General features: G+C 35.5%; 1 pseudogene; it reads right to left on the bottom strand.

Annotated features, from left to right (window-relative positions):
• Positions 1 to 6,271: 6,271 nt before the first annotated feature.
• On the bottom strand, positions 6,272 to 17,281 carry LOC129922256 (angiopoietin-2-like; annotated as a pseudogene).
• Positions 17,282 to 27,168: the final 9,887 nt, after the last annotated feature.

Raw genomic sequence — 27,168 nt, forward strand, 5'->3', positions numbered from 1 at the left:
ATTGTGTAAATTTTGCTTGAAGGTTAATTAGTGTAGCAATAAAATACTCGCAATTTAGATATGTTATTAGTAAAGATAACAAGTTACCTGGAATTCGCTGTATATCATGCAGTTTTATTCGTGGCAACAAAGTTTAAAATGAAGAACTAACTTTAAAAAAACTTTGATTTCTGTGGAAAAAAATATTTTTAAAATGTCAACAAAGTCAACGTACTGATAGACCTAGATCTAGGTTTAGTCTTTGTGATAAATTTAATCCATAAATGTTGAAAAAAAAAAAAAACACCCGTTGACACTATTTGTCAATCAAATATATTAAATTTATGTATTTACAAATAAATTTTGGACACCCATTTGGGCCCCCCCCCTAGGTGGTGGCCCTGGGGGATTTTTAAATTCTCCCCCCTCCCTTCCCCCTTTAGTTACGCCACTGACTACCATAAAGTGTTTTATGAAATTAATGTTATTTCTAGTCTTCCAAAACTCGGACTCACTCAATCATTATCCTTTGTGTTTGTTTGGTAACAAATGTGACTCTAGAAAGCAAGAACCAAGCAGTCTACGCATTCGCGACACATTGGTGGTGCCCAGTCTAATGTGTGATAGTAATACAGCATACTTCAACATTACACATTACACCATGTAAATATAATCTTTTACATCCCCCCACTCAAAAGTTCTAGATCCTCTAGTTATTCTCTTTGAAAGTGAAGAAAAAACTATATTTCTTTATTAATTCTCATTTAAAAAATCAATTGTTTACAAGTTATATTTACATCGCAATACTCTAAATGACCTGCCATGTAGAAATAACTATAGTCATGCAACTGGTTCAAACTTGATCAGTTCCCGTTTTAATATTCAAATTCGATTGGATGTAGTTTATTTACAAAACAGACGATGCTAGTTGGTCACTTCCGGCTATTCGTTTTTATTGATGCCAGAGTGAACTGTTAAACAATGATTGACTCGTTGAATTGACAGGTCATAAGTTGCTGTCTTTACCCAAACTGAAGGGCATTTGAAAATAAAAATGTCATGTTAAGAGCTTGCATGGTTATCTATATCATTTATATATATATATATATATATATATATATATATATATATATATATATATATATATATATATATGTATATGTATATATATCAGGAAAGCTTCCAAAATATCGAGTAACAAGACCTAGTTAATGAAAACTATTCTGAATTGCGAAACTGAATGTGACAAGGAAATCTATAATCGTGTGGCCTGGGACTGTTCCATCACTTGCCAAGGGCCGCTACTGCTCATAGTAATTTTTTATTAAATTATTACCACCGATGATTGACTTTCTCTATTTTTTTCCTAACTTTATAATTATTATTTTTTTTATATTCTTTATTCATTCTTCACTTGTGGTCTATGTACTTCTATTAGGTTTTGAAAGTTGGACATCTAACGCTGATGCTAAACAAAGAATTCAAGACTTTGAGAGCTGGCTGGATGAACATAAAAGAATAGACTGGTCTCTCTCATGATATCCTACCAAGAAAAGACATATACGCCATAAAGTAGAGGGATATATATACTTAAACTTATTACCCCTACAATGAAAGTTAAAGGACAATTGATGGATGTCTTTTGTTTTACTCATCCATTGTTTTCAATGTTCTGTTTTCAATGAGTGTTGCTCTAGTTCATTGTTATTGGCTACGCCCCTTGCATGACATCATTAGGTGTGCCTCTATTTTTTCTTTTACCTTAATGAAACTTTCACAAGTGACATGACTAACGAGAACAATGTACACAGGTTGCTTTGTAGCTCAGTGGTTCTAAAAATATTTATTTCGACATTTTTTTCAGTTTTTTTTCTCCTATGAATCTAAGAGCTCTAGGCCCTTTTATTAGTATGAACATTAGTACATTTTTAATTCTGGGGAAATAGCCCAAGTGTCAGGCGATTAAAGTGTTTAAAAGCTGTTGTATGCTGCTGTTAAATAATTACTATTTACTGGAGTGATTACTTAAGTGAAAATGTTGGAGTCAAAATGTTATTACGAAGTATACTGTGGCATAGTAACATGTAATATTATTATTATTATAGCTTTTATATAGCGCTACTTTCATACTTATAGCATGCTCAGAGCTTTTTTCCAATCTCATTTGTGGACCAGCAAACATATCTTGAAGTGAAACATTAATTACAAACATTTTCGTTATACTGAAATTAATACTTTTAAATCGCACCGGGTGATCGTGTTTAGCCATAGTAGGCTATTAACGCTTTGAAAAATCTACTGTCATTCTTGTTATTTATTATATGAAAATACGTTATTACAAAGCTTATATCAATTCACTCAATGTGTCTGGTATTGTGGCAAAATTTAAACAGGTTATTTCTCCCACACCCAATCTATGATCAAATTAAAATATTGCATAATTATTTCTTGTGCCTAAAAAAACAGGAATCAATGACAAAAAAAAATCACTTAATTCATTGAATATTGTTAAATAATTACTTTATTTGACATCAAATAAGGTACAAATATTGTACTTGACAGATGTGGTATATAAGTGGAATGAGTTCCCTTGTGGAGGCTTAAGCCTTGAGCTCTAATTCTTCTTCTTCTTCTTCTAGCCAGTTTTATTGTTGCTGAGCTGTCAGCTCTTTTGTAGACTGTGCCAAGGAAAAATAGTGTGCTGTTTTCTTCAGTTGTTCAGCACTGCCGTACAGTGTATTGGTTATGATGGGCTGTAGTGGAAGTAGGGTCTGCCTGAGGTGGATTAGGGAGGGGCATTCAAAGATAATATGCTTTACGGTTTCAAAGGGGTGGGCGCAGTGTCTGCATAGGGAGAGTTGTGTGGAGTTTATTTTGTTCAGGTGGTAATTTAATAGTGGTGTGTGTCCTGTTCTTAGTTGGAAAAAAGAAAAAAGCGCATAAAATTATGACAAAACCCCAAACAAAGCCTTTAATAAATTGAAAGACATCTGAAATAAAAACTTTACGGTCAATGCCTTAGATAATAAATAGCAACGTTTTACTTTGGAAATATTAACTAGCTTAGCTATCAAAAGAGAAATAACATTACTTTAAAAAAAATATCTAAGTTAAAGAACCGCTAATTACTGTCACTTATCTTCGCAAACACGAGACACACACAAGACACACACAAAGCACACACACAAGACCCACAAGATACACACGAGACAAACACACAAGACTCAAAAGACACACAGAATACACACACAACACAAGACTCACAAGATACTCATAAGATACACACAGAATACACACACAACACAAGACTTATAAGATACACACAGAATACACACACAACACAATGTCGGTGACACCTACCGCGGTTAGTTAAAGGTATCAACTCAACTCACAATCACTTCTCTCTAAAATTGTTATATTCCAAAAAAACTTATTTTTATTATTAAGTGTGCAAAAGTTTGTTCATGTATCAAGATAATTTATTCTAACGTCTGCTGGTGATGTGCCACTTGATGTGACGCTGCTGTTATATATATAAATCTGTTCTTCAAAATTTTGACAATCGGTATAAATCTCGATGCTCTATATTTTATAACTTACAAATAAATAGTGCCTTCATGTTTTGTTTTGTTTTGTTTGTTTGTTGTTGTTGCAAACCTTATATCAACTCCCTCTGTCTGTCAGAAAAAGAAGTTTGTAGGCGTTATTTCTCCCACACCTATTCTTGATTGAAGTTGAAACATTATTCATTGGTGTAGACATGACATAAATCGATAACAAAAAATAACCAATAAGTCAATTAATTATTGGTACTTAATTGTTTTGTTTGATATCGAATAAGGGAAATACCTTCTACAATATTGAGAAATATAGTTGTAAGCGCAGAGTTTGTTTTTTTTCCCCTTTGATAATTTTATGTAAAGGATTTTTAACAAAAAATATTTTAAAACTTCTGGTAAGGAACCTCTACAGGTTGGACATGCTTTAAATAACAAAGAAACAATTACTCTGGACAAAACAATAGAACTGCTGCTTGTTTTGCGTGAGTGTCATGGATGCATTTGTAGCCTGAATGTTATGGATGTTATCCATGGATGGTATCCATCTACGTGGCGTGGATAGCACTTTGGATTTAGATTCGGCCTCAAGGCGTTATTGTGAATATCGTACAAGGAGCGTATTCTTAAACTCTTCTCTTTGATGCTCAAGTAACAAGTTTTTTTTTTAATTTCTTTAACACTTGGACCTTTTAAAGAATAACTTATTAATATAACTTATTAACTTATTATAGTGGGAAGCTTGGTCGAGAGACCAAGTGCGCTTGAACTTGGCTTAGCCCCCTAGAAGGGGGCTCGAGGTTCGCAACCCGACTCGGGCAGAGTTGAGTTTACTGAGCACGGAAAACCAACTCCTAGATTCCACTTACTCCCCCCCCATCGCTGCTCCACAAATGAGATTGGACCAAAGCGCTCTGAGCATGCTCTAAGCATGAAAGTAGCACTATATAAAAGCTATAATAAATAATATATATATATAAAATCAAAACTTAAAAAAAAAATACTCAGAAATACACAAATATAAAACATGTCTTTTTCATACTACAGGTATCATATATATAAATACACTACGCAGCCACCATGGCGCCAAGCTTAGGGCTGTTATACTCAGATTAAGGCTATTTAACCCTTTACGTGTCCGCACAGCTGATTGGCTGTCTCGTACGCTCTTGTTTTGGCACGATTTTGAATTTTGGCGGGAAAAGTTGTTTCACAAAAAGGGAAAGGTTTGACTTAGAGACGATGACGCGACGAGTTAAAAATCCAGACGAAATTTCTAGAAAGAATAGCGAATTGTAAACGGACAAATAATAGAATATGCATCCTCTGTTTGGGGCCCCTCAGCCCAAGTAAACATTAAAAAACTTGAACAGACACAAAATAGAGCAGTGAGATTGATAACTAACGAATATTCAGATTTGAGTAAAGTAACACCTTTAGTAAAATCACTAAATTAAGAAAGCCTTCAGGAGAGAAGACTCAAAAGTAAAGTAGCAATCATACATAAAACACTGAACCATAATCTTCAAATACAAAAACAAAATCTAATAAAATACTCAGACACAAAGATAAATTAAGGCACATTCCTCATCCCATATGCTAGGACAAATTTGTACAAATACTCCTTCTTCCCTAGCGCTGTTAGAGCATGGAATGGGTTGCCTGAGCCAGCCAAGAAAACCAGTGACTAGGCAGCATTTAAGTCATTGGTTAATATGCATGACTGAATGCATGATGCGTAGAACGTAATCATCTTCTTTTTAAAGTAACGTCTGTATTATATTAGATCAAACTACTTTTAACGGCATTAAAGAGAGGCAGTTTTTATGGACGTAGAGACTTAACTTGACGACATTCGACTGTTTGCTTCGTTATTATAAAACGTCTTGTTCGACATTTAATATCTAGCGTCGACTAACTTCTAATGTTGGACTTTCGCCTGTGTGTTATTTGATTTCGTTATTTGAGTGTTACCTCCATTTGACTTAGCTGCATAAGACACATAATACACTTAAATCAAAGTTAAAAGTGAATTTGCAGGGTCAAAAGTCGTGGAGACTTTTATACCAAGCGCCCCAATAGTCACTTCATCTATCATCACTAAGCCTGTTATATTTTCTTTTCTCATTCTATCTACCCATATAGCATCGCGTTGCTACTCAAGTTACATTTTTTTAAAATCTATTAATAATATTTCATAGTAAAGTTTCCCCTTTTAGACCAAGAGATCTATAGGGCATCTATTTATTTGGCCAACGGTTAACGAGCATGGTGTCATGTGGCAAGCACAATGACCAACCGCATTTACTTTTTCCAATCAGGTACCCATCAAAGTTGGAGATCTAAAAAAATTAAATCCTTGTCTTCCACAATAATTCGAACCCGGGACCTCGGAAAACAAGCGCTTTACCGCTCAGCTACCCCACCTCTAGTTGAAGATAATAGAAAAATATTTTTCATTTCTTAGATAAAAATTAAAAATGCTGTAATCTCCCAAGCCGTAACGATACTCCTTCCAGCCTCTATTGAACCTTTCCAATGATTCGTCACTAAAAGATGATCGATCCCCCGCCGTCTGTCTTCGTGTCACACATGACCTGTAACCCGGAAACTGAAAGATGGTCGACAACGTACAGGATTACGTCAGAATTATCAAAATCGAGAAAGCAGCCAGTGCATTTAAACCATATAAATTTAAAATATTAAAATATTTAAAAATTTACAAAATGACAAAGTTCAAAACTAAGAATTGCTTTATTTTAAATTCTTTTTTTTTTTTTACAAAATTCATTTTAGTATCTCTTAATGTATTTTTTTAATTGGGAAGGGAGGGGCGTCTCTTTTATTCTCTGGGGTATGACTGTTGATCCAAATGTTCGTTTTATTTTCTTTCTCTTATTTTCATCTCGCTAAAAGAAACACTGTTAGACCATCCAGTTAATTCATACCAGTTCATTCCCTTGTAACTTGATGTACTTCCCCATTGACCATTTAGATTAGAATCATGACAACATCTATACCACCAGGCACCTGAACAATATTCTGCACAGTTGAAGTCACTGCGTATATCGTTATCTCTATCAAAAGTCGTAAAGAACATGTTGTTATGATAAAATAAACTATCTCCAGCATTTCCTGAAAAGTTTCCTATCTTCAGTTTATATTTCTCAGTCTCACTCAATACTTTAAAGTTTTCGTATTGCGCAAAATATTTTTTGTTGTTAAATTCTAAATCAATTCTTAAATCATATTGTCCAGTAGAAGTTAAATTAAAAATATTTTCATTTCCCAGATAAAATTCCCCAATGTCGTAATCTCCAAAGCCGTCACGATACTCCTTCCAGCCTCTATAGAAATCTACTTTTCAGTTGATTCTTCTCTGAAAGATGATCCATCCACCGCCGTCTGTCTTTGTGTCACACATGACCTTTAACCCGGAAGCTAATGTCACCACCACGCGTTCTTTCTTATGGATGATGCCACGACATGACTCCGGTATTAAAGTATTCTGGAATTCTTGTAATAGAGATGTGAAATTTGTTTTTCCTGAAAGTAAATATAAACAGTTCTAAAATTATTATCTTTGAAGTTCACATTTGATGCATGCAGTCCATCGGACAGGTACATAACGTTTAGTCGCAGCCTTTTAGCAGCTGAGTTTTTAGCGCAGATGTTTCTCGGTTCAAGAGATAATTTAAATATTTTATAACAAACATAGTGTTTTTTTTATATACTATATTATATAGTATGTGTTTGCCCCTTTACTTATTTTACATATACAAAACAAAGATAGGCATTATTCATTTTAAAGACATAATAACAAAAAAAAATAATGATAATATGACTAAAACATTTCGCGCCAAAAAGTATGCGTGAAAATAGCCATCATGCCAAATATAAACCTATAAACTATGTCATTACAAACAAAACTACAAGTAAAAAAATAAAGAAAAACACTAGTCTACGGGCGGCGTAACATACGGCGCTATTTCGCAGGACCGGCATTAGGCCACTTCAACCTAAGCAATCGCAGTAGGCCACGCAATTTTCATAGGACCCGCAATAATTATAGGTGTATAGATTTTTAAATTAAACCATTTTATAACTTATAAAATATTTCCCTCGCCCTCCTGTCGATTAAAAATTCTGATTCTGATTATGTTAAGCAAATGTGTAAATTTACTCAGAGCTTATAAAAGGTAGGTATTTACATCTAGACTTCTTCTTCTTCTTCTTGGAACTCTAGGCCAGCAAAAGTGAACAAGAGCTCTCTCTAACAGGCGTGAATGAGAACATTGTTCTCTCTGGCGGGTGGGACAGACTCGTGGCAAGACCCCCGCCATTTTCCTTTTCTATACCAGGCTAACCGTGCGAGACAGACTTAGACAACGGTACCTTTAATGTTCCTGAAAGTCTTATTATTTAATAAACTAGAACCAGGTGACCGAGCCATGCTAGTTGAAATTAATTTGGATATTTACCGTATTCATGTCGGAATGCCTTTTGTTATGACGAAAATGATCGAGCGATCGGGAAACGACTACCAATCTGAAATGTGCTTTTTATGTTATATTACCTAGAAATATCATTGTACAGGGCGTTTAGAATAGAAAGTCTCTTAACTATTATAATAGAGAGTCTCTTAGTGATTAGAATGCAAAGACTCTTAGAGATCAGAATAGAATATCTTTTAACTCCTCCTACAATCTAGAACAACCAGGGCTCACGTCGTACAGGGTGTTTAGAATAGAAAGTCTCTTAAATATTATAATAGAAAGTCTCTTAGAGATTAGAATAGAAAGTTTCTTAGAGATTAGAATAGAAAGTCTCTTAGAGATTAGAATACAAAGTCTCTTAGAGATTAGAATACAAAGTCTCTTAGAGATTAGAATACAAAGTCTCTTAGAGATTAGAATAGAAAGTCTTTGAACTCCTCCTACAATCTAGAACAACAACAGCTCAGGTCGTGTCGTTTTACGTGGAAACTTTTGCTTAAAACTTCTAGACTGTTATTGGCTTGGAAGAAAGTCTTTGTAGTTTAACTTTTCAAATGGTGACATACTGACATTTAATATTACAGTCAGTGTATTCATTATGGCTTTAGTACGAAACATAAATTGATGGGGAACCTCTAGGTTATACTGTTGAACATGGAATAATAAGGCTTGTCTTTGAGCCCAAAGATTAGTGAGGAGTGCAGTATTTTCCGTGGCTGTGCAGCCCCAGCTGTGACCTGCATCTTTTACCACATCCAGGGCAAGCATAACCATTGTCCGCAGGTGGTAGATTTAGATTTTCTTTTCGCCGTCTGCGTTTGTCCTCGGCAGCAGATTTTCTTTTGGTTATCAATGTGTATAACGCGGCCTTCGTGAGTAACCTTCATCTGTCTTATTCTGAGGCCGCTTGCGATCAGGTGCTATCTTCTTAATCAGCTAAGGAAAGTTGACGCCTAAGCTGGTCTTTAAAGAGTTTCCGTGGAGCGCCTCTGTTACGTCGACCACCATTTAGTTCACCCTAAAAGATTTCCTTTGGCATACGTTCGTCTCCCATACAGGATACTTTCCCTGCTCAGCGTAAGTGTCAAACCAAATGAAGTCCCAATATACTGTCCATTCCGACGTGCGCAAGGACATCGCTATTTGTATTGCGGTCATGCCACCGTTTGTCCATGATGGAGCGCAAGCATTTTTGGTGAAAGCGCTCAAGAGTCTTAGTTGTTTTCTTTATAGTGTCCATGTCTCAGAGCCATATAGAAGGGTTGAGAGAACTATTTCTTGGTAGACATTGATTTTTGTAGGCAAGCGGAGCGAATTGTTCCGCCAAACTCTCGTCTGAAAACTTTCAAAAGCGCTACTAGCCTTGGCTAGATGGTTATCGATTTCCCTTGAAAGTGAGGCGACATTTGACACTATAAAACCTATATATGTGAAACGGTCTACTACGTTAAGGGGCTTTTTGTTTACGATTATCCTTTGGTCTGGGTATGTTTTGTTGGGTGACTTTTTGAATATAAATTCTGTTTTCACGAGGTGTATTGATAAACCGAAAAAAGGTGGCATCCTATGCAAATTCATTTACCGCGTTCTGGAGGTCATGTTCATTGTGAGCTAGCAGGGCACAATCATCGGCATACATATATATATATACGAATTGCTTGCTTAAAAGTAAAGGATATAATGATTGTATCCAACAAGAGGAAATAGCCGCTGTTCAAGATAAAGATTTTCTAGACCTCTCGCCGAAATTAATTGATATTTTTAATTTATTTTGTAAAATTATAAAGGCCAAATACGAAATTTCAAATTATGATCAATTATGTGGTAATTATGTTCCCAAAGATATACATTAACTTTTCAATTTCTACGGAAATAGAGCCATTTTCGAGTTCCACTGTTTGTATTTTTGATCCGACAAATTTTTAGCTAAATAAATGAATGGAATAAAAACTCAGTACCTTCATAATTGGAAAGATTATATTGTAATAAATCTATTGTCTCTTTCAAGCGGGTAAGGTTTTGTTGATTGATTTTTACTACTTCCCTAATATTTTCGCTGTTATCTTGATTGATTTTCAGTTCTTTTTTAACATTTTCGAATTTTGGTTGATTGATTTTCACATCTTCTTTAACATTTTTGATGTTTTGTTGAATGATTTTCACATCTTCTTTATTTTTTTCGATGTTTTGTTGATTGATTTTCACATCTTCTTTAATATTTTCGATGTTTTGTTGATTGATTTTGACATCTTCTTTAACATTTTTGATGTTTTGTTGATTGAATTTCACATCTTCTTTAACATTTTCGATGTTTTGTTGATTGATTTTCACATATTCTTTAAGATTTTTGATGTTTTGTTGATTGATTTTCACATCTTCTTTAACATTTTCGATGTTTTGTTGATTGATTTTCACATCTTCTTTAACATTTTTGATGTTTAGTTGATTGATTTCCACATCTTCTTTAACATTTTTGATGTTTTGTTGATTGATTTTCACATCTTCTTTAACATTTTTGATGTTTTGTTGATTGATTTTCAGATTTTCTTTAAAATTTTCTATGTTTTGCTCATGATTATTCATTATGTTTCGTTCGCTAATCTCTCGTCTCTGTTTTTCTTCACCAACTTCTCTCTGCAAATCATGAACAACTTTGACCAAATCATCAAAAGTTGGTCTTTGTACAGAAATGACTAACTGCTCCTGAAATCTGTCTTTTTGTCCGAGTACATAGTTGACATGGGCACCGCAAAAATATTTCCCAGAGTCAAACAATTTCACATTTTGCCATGTGACTTGAAGATAGGAATCTTTAGACAAGTTGTGATAGAGTTCGCCTTGTATTGTATTGGAGCTTAGGTTTTGTCCAGATTTGGTAACAGGTTGATCTCTAGATATAGTCGCAATAACTCCATTGGTCTCTGAAAAAAAAATATGTTGCAAGATTAAAATGCTGGAAATACAGAATGAAAAAGGTATATTTTGTTTTATTTTGAATGTTTTGCTTTATCATAAGAAATATGTCATAAAGAGTAAAAAAAATATTATTGAAAAAAAATTTGTTTGAGAAATAGTGTGCTTCCGTTTGTAGTAGGATTGCATGGACTCAAGTTGACAAGTCTTTAATCCTTACTGGAAGAGGGATAGAGAGGGTTATCATGGGAATGCAGCAAAGCCAACAATGGCAATCATTTATTGGAATAAGGAGGCTCTCAGGCTGTGTGGTTAAGTTTAAGCGCTTGGCGTGGGGTTCAGGGTTCCAATCTTGGATAAGACTGGAACTTTGAATTTTGGGATTTTAATTGCACCCTCAAATGTGTACCTCCTGACTTTAGTTAGGGAAAGTAAAGGATTTTGGTCGTTGTGTTGGCCACATGGCGATCTACTCGTTTACCATCGCCCATAGAAACAGATGACCTTAGTTCCATCTGCCCTATAGATCACAGTCTCTGAGAGAGGAACTAATTAAAATAATAAGAAATACCATCTGTGTGTCCAAATTGTTGATACCGTGGGAGGCGGAAGGATACTCTACAACATGGTACGAATCAAACCATTAATGGTCGATGCCGCCGGGAAGTCAACAGTCTTGTGTCTCTTAAGACTATTCTAAGTGCTTACAGTCTATGAAGAAGTTTTCGAAATGAACCATAGTCACTCTTCGTCAGATGGAGGTCAACAGACGTCAACAACAACCATTTCCTTTATTCGATACCAAGCTAAATAAATAATTACCAATAATTAATTGACAAGTTGATATTTCTTTGTTTATCGACCCTTGTTTTGTTAGGTAAAATAAATATTTATTGAATGTATTGGAGAACGCTTGATAGAGAAATAGTGTTAACAATTGTTTAAGGGGACTAAACCCAAAAAAATGTAGCCATATCTGTAAATACTGAAGGATTAGTTCCCATTGTTGGTATGAAACTGAAAATGAATTGTTAGTAATTAATTGTCTGATTGGCAAGTTTATTTTATTAACTCATGTCTTGTCTATGACAATGAACACTGCGAGGTTTCAGCTTGATCCCTAAATGAGATCGTGACAAATAATGTGTACACACTTTGTACCAGACAGACAGTGAGTTGATATAAGCTTTATAAATTACAATATTTTAAGATCGCAAATGTTTGTTATATTAATAAAACATTACCGTGAAGTATGTACATGAATTGAAGAACTGAATCTTGATAAGGACTATCGTTGGAAGCCTGCAAAACAAAACAAAATAAATTAATAGAACTTTTCTAAAGATCTGCCAAATAATACTACAACTACTCACCTATTTACAAATACAGAAACAAACTCAAACACACTTGTATACAGCTAATTGTTTGTCAACACCAGGAGAATTCAAATTAACTATTGACAATCCGATTAAAACATTAGTGTATTTTTTTATGAAATCTAGAAAAAACAATACATTAAATTATAATGTTTGTGCTTGTATTTTAATGCGTTTGTGTGTGTCTGTATATTTGCGTTTGTGTGTGTTTTTGTGCGTGTATGTGGGTACTTTTGTGTGTGTCTTTGAGTGCGGTTGTGTGCGTGTGTTTTTGCATTTCTTTCTATGTGTGCTTGTCTGTGTAAAATAAGATTTAATTTCCGCCTCAAGTGATTTCTAAAAAAAATGATTTATGGTGACTTTACCGGAAAAGAACATTTGACTATCAAGGGTTCTATGAGTTCTTTTACAATTTAAGAACTTGCAATGAAATGAAGTTTTGATCCTGTAGACAAAAAAAAATTAAGTTTGTAGGGAATATGTTATACAAATCGAAATAGTTTACAAGAATATGTAATATTTTCAAGATATTTAAGTCAATTTGTTATTGAATTGTATGTCTACATATACGTTTAGTTCGAAGATGTTAAACAAAGAAGGAAGAAAATAATTTAGTTGTTTTTGAGTTTGTTGTCAAGTTATTTATAAACATCTCCGGCAAGATGATTCTGTTGAAGAAGAAAACATCAGGCAATAAAGAAACAGAAATCATCACAGTTAGCACCTGTCGCCTCTAGCACTTCTCAGCACTTTGTAGAGTATTCTACAAGCATTCTCCTTCAATAACTTAAAATAGAGTTCGTAATACGTAAATAAAATGTTGGAAATGTAACAGACAATAAAATATTATTCAGAACGTAAGTAGTGGCGAAGCTAAAATGGGGGGAGTGGGGAAAAATAAAAAAAAAACAACATCAACCCCCTACTTGAGGGGGGTTCCTCCATCGTAGTCTCCCAGATTAGTTTTTAACATTAAATATAACACCATTATCTTATGTCATGTTGTCAGATGTCAAAATGTAAGGGTCCCTAAAGAGGTCAAGCCCCGCGCATTCAAACCCCTAGCTACACCACTGCTAAAAGAACTACAATATTGTATTATATTGTTTCTAATACTTACTTATATTATTGTATCCTGAAAGCCCTACATTCTTCGAAGAACATTTTTCTATTTCTTCGGAAATCTTTAATCGTGTGATTTCTTGAATCAATGCTGTGACATTTGGTTCATATATCACTTCTTTCTTTGCTTTCATGGAAACATTTTTCTGAACAGAGTTATCTCCATCAACGTTGCATCTGTAAGTTTGAGCGTCAGACTGAACAGGATTGTAGACAATCAAGGAAAGGAACAGATTTCCAAAACTGACTTGCGCATGTCTGAACTGAACAAACTGTTGGAGATTGAAAGTTTGAGTGTCCAGTGACAGAAGAACATAAAAGTCTTTGATCGTTTCGTTATAACGTGACAGTGACACAGATTTGATGACATCAATGTTTGGAACTTGGTTGTTAGTTACTGAACAGTTGATCACAAGTTGTGATGTGAACACTGGCGATATGACCTCTGGCTGGACATTAATGATAAGATCTGAAACAAAATATTTTAAAATACTTTCAATTTCTTTTTCAATAAATATATTTTTTTAAAATTATACTTAAACACAAATGATTGCCTGCAATTTCTCAATGAAGCTTCAGGAGTCAAGACAAAACATATTTTCCTGACATGATCCACTTATAATATTAGACTCTTAAACAGAGCTAGAGAAAGCGTATACAGTAAGCTAAAAATTTTAACTAGTCAAACATGCGCGGGATAGCATAAAATTTCTGACCTATCCTTCAAGTTACCAAATTATATAACCGTAGATAAATGAGGTTTTGAATTTTTAAAAAAAATCCAGAGATTTTTTAATTTAAAACCCCCAGCAAATGATTTTGACGATAAAAATTCCCTTTTCGAACTAAAATCTAAAGCAAACTACAGTCACCTAATTTCAAGAGCGTATTCAAGAGAGGTTACACATTTCTACCAGACGCGGGGCTCCATTAATAAAGTGCAGTGAATAGTCATCTGCCGAAATTGAAAAACACTAAATGTGGCTCAACAAAGATGGCTAAGACAGATTTTAGGAGTCTGTTATAGAGGGCGGATCTGAATTAAGAAAATCATATGCCGAACTGGAAGTCGGCCCCTTAGAAAGATTGTGTCAGAGAGTTGCATAAGGTTGACGGGACATGTTCTCGGACAAAATGAATTACGCATAATAAGAGTTGCGATGACATCCTATTAAGTACAACATTCATCATGGAGATCCTCAGAGCAGGTGGGAAAAGGATTCAGTGACAGATTTTTTTGGAACCAGCTTGACGGCAAAAGCGCAAAACGGCGCGGGAAGGTCTAAGTCAGTAAAAATAGCAAATTAGGTTTTTCAAATAAAACTTTTTAATAGCAGGAAAATGCAATTTATTGGCTTTCAGTACCAGAAATAGTGCTTGGCGGCGATTCCCCAGACCCTATTTCTGGCAATGGCGGGGAGTCTACAATTTTTCCACCTAATACAGGAAGAAATTCTAGGGCACAATAAACGTCTTCCGAAAGAATGTATGGTCAGAATGTAATAAAGGTTATGTACACACACACATACGTACATATAAATATTTTTTTTAGGGGGGAGGGGGGCGGTTGGGGAGAAGGAAAAAATCCCCCCAAAACCCCCCCCCTCTAAAAAAAATCCTGGCTACGCCCATGATATGCATCTTCTATTTACATAACGCAAATAATGTTTATACATTTAAAAATCAATTTAGTTTAATGGGGGTCAATATCAAGTCTGCATCTTCTACTAGGAGAGAAAGAGTTAATAGTTCTTTTAGGTAATAGATGTAAGTAACATTTAGAGCATTTGACTTAACTATAGGTAGCATAAAGTGTATATAACATTAAAAGTTTTTACAAAGCTAACATCAACTCACATAATATCTGTTTGTCTATCTGTCTGGTAAAAAAGTTTTTACGATATTTCTCCTACACCCATCCAAATTTTATGTTTTGCTTATTTTATTTTAGTAGATTTAACTAAAGACAATGTTCGCGCTTACACTAATAGCATGTTCAGAGCGGTTTGGTCCATTCTCATTTTCTTTCCAGTGGGGGCGGGATTACGTTTTCCGAGCAGCAACTTGAAATTTGATGCGCTCAATAGACACCACTGTGCTTGAGACGAGTGTCGAACCTTGAACCCAATCGATAGGTTTTTCATCCAAGCGCAAACGAACTCACGGTCAATCATACATCCCAAAAGCTTATAATATGGATATAATATAACATACATATAACACAAAGTGTATGTAACATACAAACGTGCGCAAAAGGACCTTCTCAGCATCTTTATAGTCCTTAGGCTACGCCGCTTGCGCTGGCTCGGACATGTTCGCGGATGGAGGACTATCGCTTCCCGAAAATCATTCTTTACGAGCAAGTGCGTCTGGTTCAAGAAAAAATGGTCGCCCCCACCTCCGTTACGTGGGTGTGATAAACGGGATTTAAAATCAGTGAACATTTCTTCTTCTTCTTCTTCTTCATTCTCATTTTTATGTTGGAGTGTTCAGATGACTAGAAGAGATAAATTGCGCAGTGTTTTCTAAATCAGCGATCTCTCTATATAGTTTTCTTTCTATTGAGGTGTTTTTGGGGCCAGTGTCTTGTAATGGCAGTTTTGGAGGACATAGTCATCATTTTCTGGTGACACCCCACATGGGTAGAATTCACTGGTTTCAATTTTAAGCTTTTTTAGCAGTGAACATTGATACTGACCAATGGGAAAATATAGCTCTAGACCGCACTAGAGAGACACAATGACCAACAGAGCTATGGAAAGCGAGAAAACATGGGCATCGGCTCTTAAAGAAAAGCGTGCCGTACGAAAAATGGCCAGCTCTTCTACAACCAAAGCGAAAGCTACTTTGACCTGCAATTTATGTGGACAAGAGTGTCGCTCCACAGCCATAAAAAAAAGCATTCGAGATGAACCAACGTCTATGACTGAATGAGGACAATAACTATATCATCGCTTTTATATAACATAAAGTGTATGTAACTTAGAGTGTATACAACATAAAGTGTATGTAACTTAGAGTGTATAAAACATAAAGTGTTTACTTTGTTTTTACAAATACGTTTTAAAAATTTAGACATGTAGATATTTAAACTCCCACAGGATAGAGGAGGACGGCGGCAGGCAGGGTTTAAACTTGAGATCATTAAAAGACAATCCAGAGTGCATTCTTTTTTCTTTACGACTAACATGTAACATTAAGTTTATGTAACATTAAGTTTATGTAACATTAAGTTTATGTAACATTAAGTTTATGTAACATTAAGTTTATCTAACATTAAGTTTATGTAACATCAAGTTTATGTAACATTAAGTTTATGTAACATCAAGTTTATGTAACATCAAGTTTATGTAACATTAAGTTAATGTAACATCAAGTTTATGTAACATTAAGTTTATGTAACATCAAGTTTATGTAACATCAAGTTTATGTAACATCAAGTTTATGTAACATCAAGTTTATGTAACATCAAGTTTATGTAACATCAAGTTTATGTAACATCAAGTTTATGTAACATTAAGTTTATGTAACATTAAGTTTACTTATGTTAAGATTATGTAATATATAGTAAGATTCAAAATAATTTTTATAAATATTAAAAAATAAAGGTAGATTTATATAATGTTTCTAAATTAAACGTAGTACATATAGCGTTTCTTATAAAACTTTGCTAATATGAAAGCTGCATGACTGTAAACTAGATTGAAACAAAAGTCAAAAGTGTAAATACCTGAAAGAGCTAATGGAGCTAAATAAACGCCAAGAAGAAGACTCAGTAGGAAAGCCATTTCTCAACAACTCATAAGGGAGAAAAACTCGTCTCTTTATAGATAGACACTAGACCAGTTATATAACGATGTAAGATTGCGGAATATTGTTATCCTATTTAGTTTCACCATTGATGTTCAACCCACGGCCCGATAAGCGCATCCGGCTCGTGACATGGTGCTAACTGACCCCTAGAATTATCTGGTCACGTAGCAGGAGAGACCTGGTACCACTATCTCCATAACTTTTAAGTTGATGCGACCTGTATGTCATGGAAATGCATTATGTCACCCAGACTAAGAAATTTGTAGAACCCTCGAGTTACAGAATCAGCTCGAGAAAAAGTGATTATTTAAGAGTAATGGATACTTGTTGTAATTTGTTTGACATCCGTGAAGGCTCTCTTGTCATGACAACGAAGTAATGAAGATAAAAACAAAGAGAATAATAGAGAAATGAAAAGAAAGAGAAAGAGAGGCAGAGAGGGAGGGAGAGGCAGAAAGATTGCTGGAAAATATTTTCTTAAAGTTAAGAAACCCTTTCAGACCTTGGAGCAGATGGTTAGACATAAGTTCCCGAGCAAGTTTACTGTCATAAGGCCAGACCCAATAAACAACTGCCTATATTTCCTAATACATACTGAGAAAGACACAAGGACGGAGGCGTATTTTTTATTCCATAATCTAGAAAAAAATCGTACAAGTGCTCCTTCTTTCCTAGTGCCATTGTAGAATGGAAAGGGTTTCTTGAATCAGCCAGGAAAACCAACGATTTAGCAGAGTTTACATGTTACCTGCATGAATTAATTGACACATGAAATGCGTAGGACGTAATTATCTTCTACTTTGAAGTAACCTCTGTAATATATAACAGTTTCTAAACTAAAGTTCGACACCAATTAGAGTTGGGTGGACTCTGGGGAGTCCTTAAAATCCCTAAGTTTTAAAACTCCATTGTAAGGGTCGCCGTTTCCTGATATTTTTTTCTGAGAAGCCTTTTTCATATTTGGGTATAGCTGCAAGGCACTAGAGGTTTGAATTCATAGTTGTCTTTCTCCAAGGTGGCTACTCAGCCATGTCTATCGAGCCACTCCTGCACAAAACTTTTCTGGTTGAGGCGCCAGTTACTCGCCCTTGCCCCTTCTCCTGTTAATGAAAACTTCCGCCGGAATCAATATCTGAGCCACAAGTGAAGGCAAGGAGTTGGACTGGTTGTCAGAGGCTATTTGAGACTCATTGCATTAGGAAACATTTTATAGGTAGTGAAACACTTTGATCCATTACCACTTCATGCAATGACAACTTTGCGAATTATAGAAAACCTTACACTACATGGATGTAAAATCTATACATCTTCAAGATGGTACGCCTACAAATGTTAAAAAAAGAATCGTGACTCTAAATCAGGGATTCTCAAACTGTGGGTGGCGACCCCCCATTGGGGGTCGATTGACGATTTGCCAATGGTTGCCTAAGACCATCGAAAATATGGATTGTAATTGTTTATTCTTCTATTGATGTATGTGTGTGTGGGGGGGGGACGCCGCGGCAGAGTGGGGGATTGTAAAAAGTGGTCGCCGAGCTTAAAAGGTTGAGAACCGCTGCTCTAAATGGTAGTTTAGTTTGATTGACTAATGTTAATTCATTTCTGTAATGCCTAGAACTAGTCATACCTGCTTCCTCTTCTTCTTTCTCGTTCTCATTATTATGTTGGAGCATTCAGATGACTATGAGATGAACTGCGCAGTGGTTTTAAAATCAGGCAGCCCTCCATATAATTTTCTTTCTATTTGGGGTGTTATAGGGCGAGTCACTTTTCGGGCATCCTGGTAAAAAAAAATGCGTTTTAAAAGGACATGGTCAGCATTCTCTGGTGACACTAGACAAAGGCAAATCTCAGTGGGTTTACTTTTGAGCTTCCTAAACATATGTTGCCTCATTCTGTTTTGTTCGGTTCTGATGCGAAAGATTAGACGTTGATCTTGGAATAGCTTATAATAGACGTCATCTTTCTTGTATTCCGATGATATCTTGTCCATTTCTCATTTATTGTATTTACTATTAGTTTCTTTATTTCTTCATACTCATCACTACAAATATAAAATAAGTGTAACCATCTTTTGGAGTTCACGGTCAACTAACAAGGGGAAGTAAACTAATATATATTTGGAACTTTGTTTATACCCTAGTTATCTCTCTTCGAAAATATTTATGGTTATGAGTATGCTAACAATGCTTTTAGCTAAAGTATGTTTAAATCACGAAATCGTTTTGTAGGATTTATTGAAGTACAGGCTAAAGATTTGTTCTCCCTTTTAGACAAAAATAATTTCTGATCATTAATAAACCGCACAACCTTTGGCGCACACATGTGGGTGCACACCCGCCCTCTTGCATTCTGTGTAGCAAAATTCTAGCATTTTTTACCATTAAATCAATGAACTTTTAATTAACAACTGAAACAAGTAGTGTTTCCACTGATGACTAAAGTAGAGTTGTAAATATAAGACTTGACAAGGCTTATCAGGAATTAAAGGCGGTCCATGTACCTGCACCTCTCTCTTAATTCTGAGTAGCCAAATTTTAGCCAACTTGTTTACCTTTAAATCAATTAACTTCTCGGTAGCAGCTTAACAAGTCATACTTCCACTGTAGTACAGTGCTAATACACTTGAATAGCTTTGTCCGAAGTTCATGTCCGACTATGTAAACTTTATTATAGGCTTGAAAATTTTGCAGTATAAGCTATGTTAAATACTGTAATGCACGTTAGTCGTGATAGTTAGAGTAACAGAAACTAACAGACTAATAGTTATCATTAGTTAATTTTCGATATGAAAATAGTGAAAGTTTCTTTCAACATTGAAGACTGCAGTCATTTGGGTAAACCTATTTACTGTTTACGTTTTGCAAGGTTGAGGCCGGTGTTAGCGCTCGATAAAATAGCAGGTGAAACACCTTTACCAGTTACAATTGAAGAGATACAAGAAATTTCATGAAATGCTATTGTGTGAGTCAAAACGTTCGTTTGTACTAACGGAGCACTGGCTGCAGATGTCGAGAAGACTAAAGACTTCATTGCGTTTGTTCCTGTTGTTTAGAGACTGTGGTGACAGTGTTTGTATGGAGTATTGTAAACAACGCTAAATAGAATCTTGGAGTAAGTTTAAAGGAATTCTTTGTATATTTATTTTTATTTCATTGGTCCATTGGTTAGAACAGAGTGGCGGCCCTTAGAGAGTTGTCAGAGGCCTGAGTTTTGGAGCCTAGTCGTAAAGTATAAGTAATATAAAAGAGTAACGATTGTGATGAGTTTAGAACCAAAATATTTGTTTCCTAGTCGCCTTTTTACAGCCTTTACTAAAACTGATATTTTTCTAGCTAAAAACATGTGGCACTATAGCTCTCAATTTATACATGAATCCTAAAATTGGGAAAAAATTTACAGTAGAATCTAATTGGTCCACTTAATTTCTCCCCCCACATCCGAATTTTTTGTTTAGAACTTTGATTTTAAGTTTTGTAATAAAACAAAGTTACAAACATACGATGAATTATAATCTGTAGAAGTCAGGAGAACGCGTTTCTGTAGTGAAATGTGAAAGAAAACGTTTTTGGCGTCAGGCAGTCAAGTGGTATCCTTTGGTCAAGGCAGTCAGGTGGTATCCTTTGGACAAGGCAGTCCAGTAGTATCTTTAGGTAGTGACTTGAGTATTTTTGAGTTGAGTAGTCTTCTGAGACAGTACACGTATTTTGATAGTTAGTAACTGTAAAGTTTATTGTTACCCGCTGTGATGCGAATGTGATTTGATAAGATAAGATTTGATAAGATTAACTACGTCGTATGTTTGATGCCGCTGTTATGCGGACGTGATTGTATTCTATGCACTGGAACATTTAGTAACTACCATCAGGGGCGTAACTAGGGATATGGAGGCCCGGGGGGATTGACCTTTTTGGGGGCCCCTTGCATTTTGACATTGGACATATGATATGGGATAATGTACGCAAAAATATATAAGTCCAAATCAAATTGGTTCAGTATATCAGTAAACTTAACAAAAAGTAATCAAGACTCTTTTAATGAATAATACCTTTGTTTATTAGTTAAATAAGGCACAAGTGACAAATCTAAATTGATATCGCTTCACGTCGTGCATTCTGTGCAGCAAAGACATCTATAACATCAACTACATCGATACTTTCTTTTATTTGTGACTTCACTGACATTAAAGCCATGATAAGCCTTTCTTGTGTCATTGTGCTCCTGAGATAGCTTTTGATGAACTTGAGCTTTGAGAATGATCTCTCACATGACGTAATGGAAGTGGCCTGAGTTAGCAGTATTCGGAGGAGGTTGCAAAGTTTGAGCACACGTAATTACCATATGAAGCCTGTTTCCTCAATATGTCTATTGGTGATTGTATTACTGGTTTGTTGATGAAAAGTGCTCGTGCATCAATGACATCATTAAAAAAGCGATTTGCCATTTATTTCATCATACAAACAGGAAAAGTAGCACAGTTTGTCATAAGCAGGTCTTCATCTAACAGGTGTCTTGGTTCAAGAAGAAACACAAAGGTATCCATTTTCTTTTCAGCCTTTGAAATCTGTCCAGCACTTCTGTCGCAACACGTTTAAATTGCAGTTCTATTGACAGTCCTACATTAGAACTCAACTTCCCATCAAGTCTTTTCTTTCTTCTGGTTGTTTTGATTACAGGGAATCCATAGTATTCACTACCTTCTTTTGCTTTTTCGATGGATTGGGTTTTTGTCAGTTTCTCATCATTTTGCAGAAAGCATGAAAGGGTATTAATTTCTTTATCAGCTTCCCATATATGCAGTCCAGACTTTTGTAGTTTCTTCTGAACTATAGTAATTGGGCGCAAGAGCTTTGGCCAGAATTCAAGATAGGCAAAAGAATCTTAATTTTCCACAGCTTGAAGAAGATTCTGTGCTAATATTATATGGTATTATGTCATTGTTGGTTGTTTATGTTTTATGCGCAAGCTAAAGGATTCAGAGCATACAAAAGTGGGAAAGATCCATATCTCGTTATGCTCGAGTATAGAAATACTCCGATAAGTGGACTGCCGTATTCACCATCACAACTGCTGACGAGTAGAAGACTCAGAGAATCATTCCAACTGATCCCAAACTATTGAAACCATTGGTAGCTGAAAATGCAGAGACATTTCTCAATGAACGACAGATGAAAAGCAAAGTGAAAAACAATGCAAAAGCAAGACTACCTAAAGATTATTCTGTCGGAGAGTTCTTCTAGGTCGGTCAAACATGGCAGAAAGCAGTTGTCATAAAAAACATTCAGCACAGAGATCTTACATCATAAAGACAAACGGAAAAACATACAGAAGAAATCAACGCTTTTTAAATAAGAGTTTCGATGAAGACATCTCTGGGTACTATGATACCGATGGAGACAAAACTGTTGGAACAAACGGAACTAAAAGTTATAGACCAACGTCTAGAGAACTTGTTGTGTCAGTCAAGACAACCAGAAGTGGACGAATTGTTAAGTTCCTAGTAGGCCACTGCAGCCTATGCGGTAGCAGTGGGCCCCGCGATTTCATAGGACCCGCGCTAATTCTAAGTGTACATTATTAAATTAAACCATTATAACGTATATGAAATAACAGGGTTTTCGCGACCTCCTGATTTTTCAGGGCCTCCAGGAAATCTCATGAAAAGGCAAAATATACGATAAAGTCCTGAACTTTTTTTGAATTTATTCAAATTGACATTTTGGGGTGCCTATAAATAAAAGTGGCATTACGAGCTTTCATTTGATAAAAATTTATTGCAAAGACGAAAGTAGGCCTTTTTTCTAATTCAAAAAAAATAATATTGACATTATGCTCATCCCTACCCAGACTAGGCACCGCGCGTTCCGTTTCGCATAGGGCCCCGCAAATGCTAGGGCCGGCCCTGTTAGTAGATATCACACTTAAGAACTTTAAATAGAAGGGTGTGATAATAACTTCAAAAGGAATGATGTGCTGATATTATATGATATTAAGTCATTGTTTGTTGTTTATGTTTTGTGCGAAAGCAAAAGGATTAGATGGAAATAAAAAGAGAGTTTCCATTGGATTGAGGAAAGATGAATAGAGGTGTAATAACTCGAGTGTGAAGTTTAATTCTGAAATTATAGATGCCAAACCCGAATAATGGACTATTCTAGCATTATTAAGAATAACTTTTGGATCTGTTATACTCGATTGTGTAAATTTTGCTTGAAGGTTAATTAGTGTAGCAATAAAATACTCCCTATTTAGATATATTATTAGTAAAGATAACAAGTTACCTGGAATTCGCTGTATATCATGCAGTTTTATTCGTGGCAACAAAGTTTAAAATGAAAAACTAACTTTTAAAAAACTTTGATTTCTGTGGAAAAAAATATTTTTAAAATGTCAACAAAGTCAACGTACTGATAGACCTAGATCTAGGTTTAGTCTTTGTTATAAATTTAATCCATAAATGTTGAAAACACAAAAAAAGACACCCGTTGACACTATTTGTCAATCAAATATATTAAATTTATGTATTTACAAATAAATTTTGGACACCCATTTGGGCCCCCCCCCTAGGTGGTGGCCCTGGGGGATTTTTAAATTCCCCCCTCCCTTCCCCCTTTAGTTACGCCACTGACTACCATAAAGTGTTTTATGAAATTAATGTTATTTCTAGTCTTCCAAAACTCGGACTCACTCAATCCTTATCCTTTGTGTTTGTTTGGTAACAAATGTGACTCTAGAAAGCAAGAACCCAGCAATCTACGCGTTCGCGACACATTGGTGGTGCCCAGTCCAATGTGTGATAGTAATACGGCATACTTCAACATTACACATTACACCATGTAAATATCATCTTTTACATCCCCAACTCCAAAGTTCTAGATCCGCTAGTTATTCTCTTTGAAAGTGAAAAAAAAACTATATTTCTTTATTAATTCTCATTTAAAAAATCAATTGTTTACAAGTTATATTTACATTGCGACACTATAAATGACCTGCCATATAGAAATAACTATAGTCAAGCAACAGGTTTAAACTTGATCAGTACGCGTTTTCCTATTCAAATTAAATTGGATGTTGTTTATTTATAAAATAGACGATGCTAGTTGGTCACTTCCGGCTACTTGTATTTATTGATGCCAAGGTAAACTGTTAAACAATGATTGACTCGTTGAATCGACAGGTCATAAGTTGTTGTCTTTACCAAATTTGAAGGGCATTTGAAAACGAATATGTCATGTTAAGAGCTTGAATAGTAATTGGTATCATATATTCAATATATATATATCACAGATAGACTACAGCCTTCCTGTGCAAATTTATGGCTCTAGGACTGTTCTTGAACAACTTGATAAAATACAGTCCCAAGCACTAAGATTTGTCTGTGAAACCTTTAGGGCATTCCAATAAATGCTGCTGAAATAATGGCTAATATAGGTCCACTAATTCTTAGGAGGGAATGGTCAATACTGACCTGCAATGAGCGGTATAAAAGGCTGGATGAATACCTCCCATCTAGAAAACTAGTGGATGGTTGGAGATGCAGAAGACGTATCCAGATGCAGTCTTTTATGCATCATGCCACTAAACTATCTGATGAAGCTGGCCTCTCCACCAACCGACAAAATATTCAACGCTTTCATCCCCTTCCCCCTTGGTGTCGCCCAATGACCCCAGACATACGCTTGAAATTAGTAGATACTAATGCCACTAAGCAAAGTCGGTCATCTAACGACTTTAAAATCCCAGCTCTGAAGACCATTAATACCTTCAAGCCCAGTGCTATTTGTTGCATACACTGATGGGTAGGCATCAATAGATTCTGTAAGAGCAGGCTATGGAGCTTACATCGACTTTCTTGGCTCTTACACAGTCAAAATCTTTGGACCATGTGGTAGTGTTTGCAGTTTTGATGCCGAGACCATGGCAGTCTGTGAAGCCTCAAAAGTCATTGACTCTCAACTCGGCGAGGGACATTTGAGGGCAACACAGATTGTTGTGGTCACTGACTCAAAATCTGTACTACAGGCTTTGCAAAGCCCCGGACCATAGCCCCCAAATATCAACACTGTCATCATGTCTTTACATAACATTAAACAACACTATGGCACCCCTGTGGGTACCGAGTCACATAGGTGTGATTGGCAACACAACTGCAGACTCTTTGGCCCACCAGGGAGGGCAAATTCCACAGTGCAGGACAGGCCACTCACGGCTATGGCCAAATTTTGATTCACGGTTTCCCCGCTGCGGGTAAGAATAGGAAACCGTGCCTCATATTATGTTTGACTGCCCCAGACTTGCTGATCTCCGTCTCGACAGGTCTTGGAAACCCAATATTATCGACCTGCATGGCGACATTGATGCACTACTCAAGACAGCAGGGTTTCTGTCCAGGGCTTTTGCAAGAGAGGATTTCAGCCTCTCAAGTCCTCACTCAAATGGAGTTTGATGATGATGAATGAAAACTATTATGGATTGCAAATTTGAAGATGACAAAAAAAATCTACAATCGCGGGGCCTGGACTGTTCCATCACTTTCCAAGGGCCGCTACTGCTCATAGTAATTATTTATTAAATTATTACCACCGATGATTGACTTTCTCTAATTTTTCCCTAACTTTATAATTATTATTATTTTATATTGTTTATTCATTCTTCACTTGTGGTCTATGTACTTCTATTTGGTTGTGAAAGTTGGACATTCAACGCTGAGGCTGAACGAAAAATTCAAGCCTTTGAGAGCTGGCTGGATGAATATAAAAGAATGGACGGCCTCTCTCATGATATCCTACCAAGAAGAGACGGACGACTGGAAAAGTGGAGGGATATGTTTACTTAGAGTTAACACCCCTACAATGAAAGTTGAAGGACAAATGGTAGATGACTTTTGTTTTACTCTACCATTGTTTTCAATTTTCTGTTTTGAATGAGTGTTGCTCTAGTTCAATGTTATTGTCTACGCCCCTGATTGACATCACTAGGTGTGTCTCTATTTGTTCTTTTACCTTCATGAAACTTTTACAAGTGACAGCGACTAACGAGAACAATGTACACAGGTTGCCGTGTAGCTCAATGGTTCTAAAAATATTTATTTTGACCATTTTGTTTTCAGATTTTTTTTCTCCTATGAATCTAAGAGCTCTAGGCCCTTTTTCTAGTATAAACATTAGTACATTTTTAATTCTGGGGAAACAGCCGTAGTGTCTGGTCGATTAAAGTGTTTAAAACCTTTTGTATGCTGCTGTTAAATAATTACTATTTACTGGTGTGATTAATTAAGTCAAAATGTTTGAGTCAAAATGTTATTGCTAAGTACGCTGTAGTATAATAACGTGTAATATTATTATTATTATAGCTTTCATATAGCGCTACTTTTATGCTTATAGCATGCTTAGAGCGTTTTTTTTTCCAATCTCATTTCTGGACCAGCAAACATATCTTGAAATGAAAAATTAATTACAAACATTTTCGTTATACAGATCTTAATACTTTTAAATCGAACAGGGTGATTGTGCCAAGCTCTTGTCGTTTAAAAAAAATCTACTGTCATTCTTATTATTTATTATATAACATTACGTTATTAAAAAGCTTATATGAATTCACTTAATGTGTATGGTATTGTGGCAAAAATTTGAACAAGTTTTTTCTCCCACACCCAATCTATGATCAAATTAAAATATTACACATTTCTTGTGCCTGATAAAACCAGAAATCAATGACAAAAAAAAATCACTTAATTCATTGAATATTGTTAAATATTGTCTTTATTTGACATCAAATAAGGTACAGATATCGTACTTGACAGATGTGGTATATAAGTGGAATTAGTTCCCTTGTGGAGGCTTAAGACTTGAGCTCTAATTCTTCTTCTTCTTCTTCTTCTTCTAGCCAGCTTTATTGCTGCTGAGCTGTGAG

This window comes from Biomphalaria glabrata, chromosome 13 (genome assembly GCF_947242115.1).
Source record: "Biomphalaria glabrata chromosome 13, xgBioGlab47.1, whole genome shotgun sequence".
In the NCBI taxonomy this organism is placed as follows: domain Eukaryota; kingdom Metazoa; phylum Mollusca; class Gastropoda; family Planorbidae; genus Biomphalaria; species Biomphalaria glabrata.